Source organism: Rhinoderma darwinii, chromosome 2 (genome assembly GCF_050947455.1).
Source record: "Rhinoderma darwinii isolate aRhiDar2 chromosome 2, aRhiDar2.hap1, whole genome shotgun sequence".
NCBI classification, from domain to species: Eukaryota; Metazoa; Chordata; class Amphibia; order Anura; family Rhinodermatidae; genus Rhinoderma; species Rhinoderma darwinii.
This window is the reverse complement of record NC_134688.1, coordinates 355017036-355025822: the sequence shown is the minus strand read 5'-3', so window position 1 is coordinate 355025822 and position 8787 is coordinate 355017036. Positions and strand designations below refer to the sequence as shown.

Here is an 8787-nt window from a genome sequence, read left to right as displayed (position 1 = left end):
AAAATGGCATATATTGCACCAATTTGATCAAAGGCAAATATCGCAAATTTTTGCACATATTTATATGCAACTTTTTACCATGTGCCCCATTTCTGTCAAAATCCTGCATAAACTGAATAATAAATGTAATAATAAATGGGGGCCATTGGGTGGTGATGAAAAAGTTGCTGAACCAAAATCACCTTCGACTGCGATGTAAAATCACATGCACAATGCGTAGGTGTGTAGTTGACACTTGTGTAACTGGATTTACATAGAAAGATTTTGTCCCCTATTGAGTCATTTCTTATCTCATCTAGTAATATAATATGTGCGTGTAAATTACTCAAAGACATAGTTGGGGATTTAGGGTGGATTCACACGTGGCATATTTTCATGGCTGAATGCTGATGCGATTGCTGATATCGTAAGTGAAATTAATTTTGTTATGCTGACGATTTAATCAGATAGATCCAATTGTGTATATATAGGAATTGTCCCTTCCCTTTTCCTATCCCTTGGTTGAACTTGATGGACATGTGTCTTTTTTTCAACTGTACTTAGGACTTATTCACACGAGCGTATTTCACGTCCGTGTTACGCGTGTTAAAACAATGGACGTCACACGGACCGATGCAATTCAATGGGGCCATTCAGACATTCCGTGTTTTTCATGCAGTGTGTGTCCGCTGCGTGAAACTCACTGCATTTCCTATACTTATGCTTTTTTTTGCGCATCACGCACCCATTGAAGTCAATGGGTACGTGAAATCACGGACAGAGCACGGACGCACATCCGCGTGCTGTCCGTCATTCATGCAACAGGTGCTAAAGAAATGATGAGGAAAAAAGAACACCTCCTTCAGTTTATTTTGCTGACGTAAAAAACGAGTGACATACGGATGACATACGTGCGTAAAAAATGCAGACACGCACTGTGATATCACACGGAGCTGCAACGCAAGAAACGCTGCATTTTTTTACGCGCGCAAAACGGACACGTTCGTGTGAATAAGGCCTTATAGACATATATAATATCACTGATCATTGTTAGAACAATTTTTTTGTTTTTCAATTGTTTTGTACAACATTTTGGTTAAAAAGAACTTGTCATGTCCCCAAAAAAAGCAAACACACTGCCACACCTTGGTTCCTGCCTTCCCCCTGATTGCTGGCCTATGTGACTCTATGTTGCCCTGCAAACAGCCCCATTAGGCCTGATTCACACGAGCGCTGCGCAACGCGGACATGAAAAACTGCAGTTTTTCACGTCTGAGGTGCATCCGTGCTCAGCACTGTGGAAGGCGATGTCACGCATCTACCATAGTTGAGAGTCTATGGAGGGATGCGTGATTGCCGAAAAGAACGGACATGTCCTATTTTCCCACGGACCCTTCACACGGTCCGTTGAAACAACGGCTGTGTGAACGGCCACATTCAATTACATAGGTCCATGGGACGGCCACTGTTTCAACGGCCGTCCCACGGATGTTTAACACGCTCGTGTAAATAAGCCCTTCGTTTGTGTGGCTAATACATTAATAAATTGACACCTGGGCGGGTCTCGACCACCCAACATCAATGGGGCATGAACTTAAGTTGGCTGATCGGACAGCGACAGAGCAGATTAGGTTTGCGCCCGGTGCACGCTGGGTGGTTGAAACCGCTCGGTTGTCAGTTTATTCATGTATTAGTATATTAGCTGCAGAACGGGGCTAATTATGGGGAAACTGAGGCACGTAGAGAGATTAAAAAAGGCTCTGCAATCAGGTGGGAGGCAGGAATAAAGGAATGGTGGAGATATACGTTTTTCTGGGGACATGACAGGTACTTTTTAAAGTGTCTATAAAAATTCAGGTTGGCAACTAAGTATTGTCTTATACTGTATAGTAGATATTTATTTGGTAAGGAGAGTCACTCTGTGTGCATAAGTTATCATAATAATATGTTACATTAGTTATGGTCAGACGTGTTTGAGTACCGTGAATAACCTGTATACATATTTATCCTTGTCATCCACAGGGTGATGACTATGGGTCATTTTTGGCGGGCTTTCCTGTCACAGGTTTCTCGGCTTGTATATAAACAGATGTGCTAAACTATAGCATGGTCACGTATCTACAGTGTAATATGAAATAAAAGCGTGTTGTTTGACTATAGAAGCACTTTAGTAACTGACGTCATTTGTCACCTAAAGACATATAACTGACGAGAGAAACAAGTACCAGCCTATAAAACCCGAGCTCGTGGTCGTTACGACGACTCTGCGGCTGCTGTGCTATAATAAGTGACAGCCCTGAGTGACTGTCATTATCCAGTGTCACACCTCCTCCCTTACAGGTTTCTATAACGTGCCCTCCCTGCCTGCCGCTTGCGCATGCGCCGCACTCTGAGATTTAAAACTGCACAGAGAGTTGGGCTGAGAAGGTGCAGAGCTGTCGCCTAGGACACGTACAGGAAAGTGATAGAGTGGCAGGGGCGCAGGTACATCCAAGATGCCAGGCGTCAGCGAGGTGAGACATTTCCATACGTGTTTCATTCTAGAATGCGCTAGACTTGCCCCATTTTCCCTGCCAACCCAGCAGAAGAACCCGCACAAGTGTCTTTCTGCTGTCTGGATACTTTGTCAGGCTGTTTCGTACGTCTCCCGGCGGGGACCCCTCTAATATACTGCTGCTAATTGTTTCTCCAGCACCCTGCGGATCAGCGCTTCCAGGACAGAGTGCCAGCCTAAATACCCCTACCCCTCATATATCCCCCCCTCAATACACATCAAACAATCACAGCTCTGTGTGTGAGACAATAAAAGCTGTTTAACTCTTCATTGCCCAGTAACTGTAGATTCTAAAGTTGTTATATATATATATGACACAGTGCATGTTAATTTTTCATCTGGCAGCTCCACAGTATCCGCCCTCTATTTTCTATGTCCCTATTTTTTTGCTGGAGTGGCACCGCTTTTCCCTCTGATCTTCCGGAGTAAGAATTGTGACTCACATCAAATGAATACTTAGGATGCTATTTTGTCATATTTTTTCCACCTCCTGAGTACTTAACTTCCCTGTTCCCGAATTAACCCTTTCTTGCCGGTGACCTATAGGATTGTATACATGTTAACAAAAATGACTTTTCATACTATCAGCTGTAATTGATATATATGAAGTGTCTGGGTACTTTTTTATTTATTGAACATTTAACTAAAGTTTTGGATATAGTTTAAAGAGCTGTTCGACCTTTACTTAGTTATATCTGCATTTGGGAAAGCTCAGCCATTACTTTTTTGCTCCTGTTCTCACAAGATTACCCTAAGGGTATGTGCACACGAGGTCATTACGTCCGTAATTGACGGACGTATTTCGGCCGCAAGTCCCGGACCGAACACACTGCAGGGAGCCGGGCTCCTGGCATCATAGTTATGTACGACGCTAGGAGTCCCTGCCTCGCTGCCGGACAACTGTCTCGTACTGAAAACATGATTACAGTACGGGACAGTTGTCCGGCAGCGAGGCAGGGACTCCTAGCGTCGTACATAACTATGATGCTAGGAGTCCGGCTCCCTGCAGTGTGTTCGGTCCGGTACTTGCGGCCGAAATACGTCCGTCAATTACGGACGTAATGACCTAGAGTGAACATACCCTAAATCTCAAATATGACTAAATATGTAGTGTAGAACATCACTCACTGATTCAGTGGGGGTCTAACTGCTGGGACCCTCAACAATATCTGAAAAGAAAGGCACGAAGGGCTAGTAATGCAAATCGCAACTGTCATTGTGCAGGAACCGATGGCAGTTCCTACAGTCAAACCACACCAATAAGTAAATGATGCCATATCTTAACTATTATGTGGAAACCCATTTAAAGGGGTTGTTTAGTTTCAGGAAATTATTAGTCATTTTTTGTATAATTAAAAGCTATAAAACTTTCCATTATGCTTTATGTATTGATTTCTCACATTTTTCAAGATTTCTGCTTGTTGTTATTCAGTAGGAACATTCATTGTTTACTTCTAGTGGATAATAGTCTGTCCGTGGCCATGTGATGGACACACAGGTGCATGGCTCGTTAGAGTTACAGTTTGTGTATCAGAGCTGTGTCTAATAACGATCCCAGCACCTGTGTGTCCATCACATGACCATGGACAGAATTGTATTCACAGGACGTAAACAGTAAATGTTCCCACTGAGTAACAATAAGCAGAGATCGTGAAAACCGTCAGGAATTCATACAGAAAGTATATTGGAAAATTGTATAACTTTTAATTAAACAAAAAAAGAACATTAATTTGCAGAAACTGGACAACCCCTTTAACTACTGTGGATAGATTAACTATCTGGCTCTTTAGGAAAGTTGGAGGACTGCCGTTATGGGAGCTGGAATGGTGACCGTATTGTTGGTCCTCGAGCTTTCTCAGAAAGTGAATGCAATTTGAGAGAAGAGGCCAACTATAGAATGTATATCAGAGGTGATTTCTTTTCTTTTTTTTTTTAAAGGAAAATGATCTTTGAAAATCATTTCATTATTCTAGATTCTAACAATCAACTACTATGGAAAACAAAAAGAAATGACAATGAACATTAAAAAAAAAAAATGTTTTCTTGAGCTGTACTACATCACATTGTACAGCACAGATATCCCTAGTGCTTGATATTGTAACTCATACAGTAGATCAAATATCCTGTAATTCTAACTATATACCAGTAGCTAATGAATACTTCACAAGTTCCCTGTATAGGCCTTTCACTTCTAATCTCAAAGGAAATCACAATTGCTGCCATGCGTGTTCACAGCACATTTTTTGTATGTATATATATATATGTTGCTGGAGGTTGTTTACCTTCTCGAAATATGGAAACAAATATGCTCAGACTCTAAGGCCCCATGCACACGAACGTGCTTTTGCGGCCGCAATTCCCCCAAAAATCCACGGGTGAATTGATGTCCCATTCATTTCTATGTGCCCATGCACATGACCATGCTTTCCACGATCCGTGCATTGCCACAGAGCCTATGGACATGTCTTATTACGGCCGTGTTTTGCGGTCCAGGCTCATAGAAAATAATGCACGCAGCCATGTGCACGGCCTACGATTTGCAGGCGGCTCGCGGATGACACTCTGGTGCCGGCTGATCTGAAAATCACGCCCGTGCACATGGCTACGGTCGTGTGCATGAGGCCTTAGGCTATATTCACACGACCAGTTTGCACCTACGCGGGACCCGTTTTCAAGGATCCCTCATAGACTTGAGTCTATTGAGGCATCCGGGAAAACAGGCAAAAATAGGACATGACCTATTTTTTCCCTGGCTGTTCACATGGTCCGTTAAAAAACGGCCGTGTGCTTAGCCCCATGCATTAATTCTAATGCAGCCGTGTGATGGCCGTTAAAAAAAACAGCCGCCACAAGGCCGACATTCCCTGACGTCTGAATAAGCCCTAAGATTCTGCTTTATGAAAATTGATTTTATGTCCTATTATACTCATGAAATTACAGAACAGTTAGTTTGCCATTAGGTTCATGTACATATAATGTTTATGGTTGTATTGTTAAAACATATATGAGTGTCTTTGAAGAACATTATACATGTTTCAAATATTGTTGAGCAGGTTCCTAAATATGTTGGTTTTGACAACAATAACAATTTTACATTATTAATCAAGAATTATAAAGTCAAAATGCAATAAAATGATCAAATGTATGAGCAGGTTAACTAATCAATACATTCCATTCCTTATCTTGTGTTGAACCTGAGTTACAGCGTATATTATAGTCCAGGGCTACGCTTACAAATCTGCAGGGTTCAGAGCATTCCTTGCTTTTATTTTGTCAGTACCAAGCTTGTGCAGGTATTTTGCATTCTTTTTACACAAGACACTGTACATCCATACAGCACTGTAATCTGATGTAAGAAGAATATGTTCCAGAATAAATGATAGAAACATAGTTTATCTGTCTGTCAACTAGCTTGTCGACTGTTCCCAGTAGCAACCAACAGAATTCTGACTGAACTCTGGGCTATTACACTCTAAGTAACTCATGACCAATAAACCAGTATGTAGATTGTATGTATATGTAAACTTCTGGCATAGCTGTAGTAGTCCAAAGAGTGCAGAACACAGATCTGGTGTCTGAGGGTGCCCAAGGGCACGTCCGCAATATAAGAGGGCATCAGTATTACAAATGGACAGTGCAGAAGTGTAACTTTATTTAATAATTTGGCGTTCAATCGGTAGTGTATATTATTTTAAATGTGTTCATCCACACAACTGATTCAAAGTCTAATACACTGATAGCACAATCACTTCAAGTATGGGCCAGCATGTGTAATAAAACAGGTGCTACTCATAGAGTGGCTCAGCCTATATTCACATTGTTGGGAGCACTAGACTATGGACTGATCACAGCGTTTGCATCATAATATGGCCTGATCGCAGTGTTTACAGCAGATGGTGTATTACTTTAGTTAAAAATATATTTTAAGATGGATGGATTATAATAGAAAGCAACTGGTGAAAAACACCAAAATTTTGCGAAAAATTGCAAAAATTTCCATTTTTAGAAATGTAAATGTATCTGCTTGTAAAACAGATGGTAATATCACATAACATAGTTGCTAATTAACATTTCTGATATGTGTACTTTAGATTGGCATCATTTTTTGAACCTCCTTTTATTTTTCTCGGACGTTACAAGGCTTAGAACTTTAGCCGGAATTTCTCACATTTTTTTTAAAAATTCAAAAGGCTATTTTTACAGGGACCAATTCAGTTGTGAAGTGGCTTTGAGGGGCCCATACAATAGAAACCCCCATAAATTACCCCATTTTATAAACTGCATGGTGGAAAGTATTCAAAACAGCATTAAGAAAGTTTCTTAACCCTGTAGGCGTTTCACAAGAATTAAAGCAATTTAGAGGAGAAATTTACAAATTTCATTTTTTGTGCAGAAATTTTTAAACCATTTTTTTCTGTAACACGGAAGGTTTTACCAGAGTAACGCAACTCATTATTTATTGCCCAGATTCGAAATGTCGCACATGTGGCCCTAGCGTGCTAATGTACTGAAGCAAAGGCCTCAGAAGCAAAGGAGCACCTAGAGGATTTTGGGGTCTTCTTTTTATTAGATTATATTTTAGGCACCATGTCCGCTCTAAAGAGGTCTTGTGATGCCAAAACAAATCAAACACCCAAAAAAAGACCCCATTTTGGAAACTGCACCCCACAATGAATTAATCTAGGGGTGTAGTGAGCATTTTGACCCTACAGGTGTTTCATAGATTTTATTAGAATTTGAGCGTGAAAATAAAAAATATAAACTTTTTCCAATAAGATGTTATTTTAGCAAAAAAAACGATTTCCACAAGGAATAAAGAAGAAAAAGCCCCCAACATTTGTAAATCAACTTCTCCAGAGTACAGAAATACCCCATATGTGGTCATAAACTGCTGTTTGGGCACATGGCAGGGCTCAGAAGGGAAGGCGTGTCATTTGACTTTTGGAGCACAGATTTGTCTGAATTGGTTTCTCGGCACCATGTCGCATTTGCAAAGCCCGCATCTGCAAAGCCCCTAAGATACCAGTACAGTGTAAACTCCCCAAAAGTGACTTTAAGAAACTGTACCCCTTGAGGAATTCATCTAGGAGTGTAGTGAGCATTTTGACCCCGCATTTGTTTCATAGTAGTTTTTTTTTAGAATTGGGCAGTAAAATGAAAAAGAAAAATTTCAATAAGAAGTAGCGTTACCTCCAAATTTTTCATTTTCTCAACAAATAAAGGAGAAAAAGAACCCCAACATTTGTAAAGTAACTTCTCCAGAGTATGGAAATACCCCATATGTGGTCAGAAACTGCTGTTTGGGCACACAGCTGGGCTCAGGAGGGAAGGCGTGTCACTTGACTTTTGGAGCGCAGATTTTGCTGGATTCATTTCTCGGCACCATGTTGCTTTTGCAAAGCCCCTGTGGGACCAAAACAGTGAAAATTTTTGGGAAACTACACCCCTTGAGGAATTAATCTAGGGGTGTAATGAGGATTTTGACCCCATAGATGTTTCATAGATTTTATTAGAATTGGGCAGTGAAAATGAAAATTATTTTTTTTTCCAATAAGACCTAGCTTTAACTCAAAATTTTTCATTTTCTCAACAAATAAAAGGAGAAAAGCACCCCATAGTTTGTAAAGCAATTTTTCCTGAGTACGTCAATGCCCCATATGTGGTCATAAACTGCTGTTTGGGCACACGTCAGACCTCAGAAGGGCAAGGAGCGCCATTTGGATTTTGGAGTTCAAATTTTGCAGGATTGGTTTCTGGGGGCTATGTCGCATTTGCAAAGCACCTGTTGGACCAAAACAGTTGAAACCCCACAGAAGTGACCTCATTTTGGAAACTACACCCCTGAAGGTATTTAGCTAGTGGTGTAATGAGCATGTTAAGCCCACAGGAGTTTTCCAGAAATTAGTGTGCACTCGATGTTGCGGAATGAAAATGGCAATTTTTCTATAGATATGCCAATATGTGGTGCCCAGCTTGTGCCACCATGAAAAGACAGCTCTCTAATTATTATGCTGTTCATCCCGGATTTAGAAACACCCTAAATGTGGCCCTGATCTTTTGCATAGACATTTGACAGGGCTCAGGAATAAAGAGTACCATGCAAAATTGAGGCTTACAGGGAATGTGTTGCTAGAAAATGTTTTTTTTTTTTTTTTAGTTAAACAGTTAGTGTATAAGTGATTAAACATTGTTCTAATTTTTTAAAATTTTTTCACGAGTCAGGAAATATTATAAATTAGATTCTAATTTATAAC

General features: G+C 40.5%; 1 protein-coding gene across 1 annotated transcript in view; it reads left to right on the top strand.

Moving 5' to 3' along the window:
- The first annotated feature begins 2361 nt into the window (after positions 1-2361).
- The window catches only part of SLC45A3 (solute carrier family 45 member 3), a 71170-nt gene continuing 64744 nt past the window's right edge, over positions 2362-8787 (top strand). The window contains exon 1 of the mRNA XM_075850710.1: positions 2362-2492. The gene's annotated coding sequence lies outside the window, so the exon portion shown is untranslated. The remainder of the gene's footprint in view (positions 2493-8787) is intronic.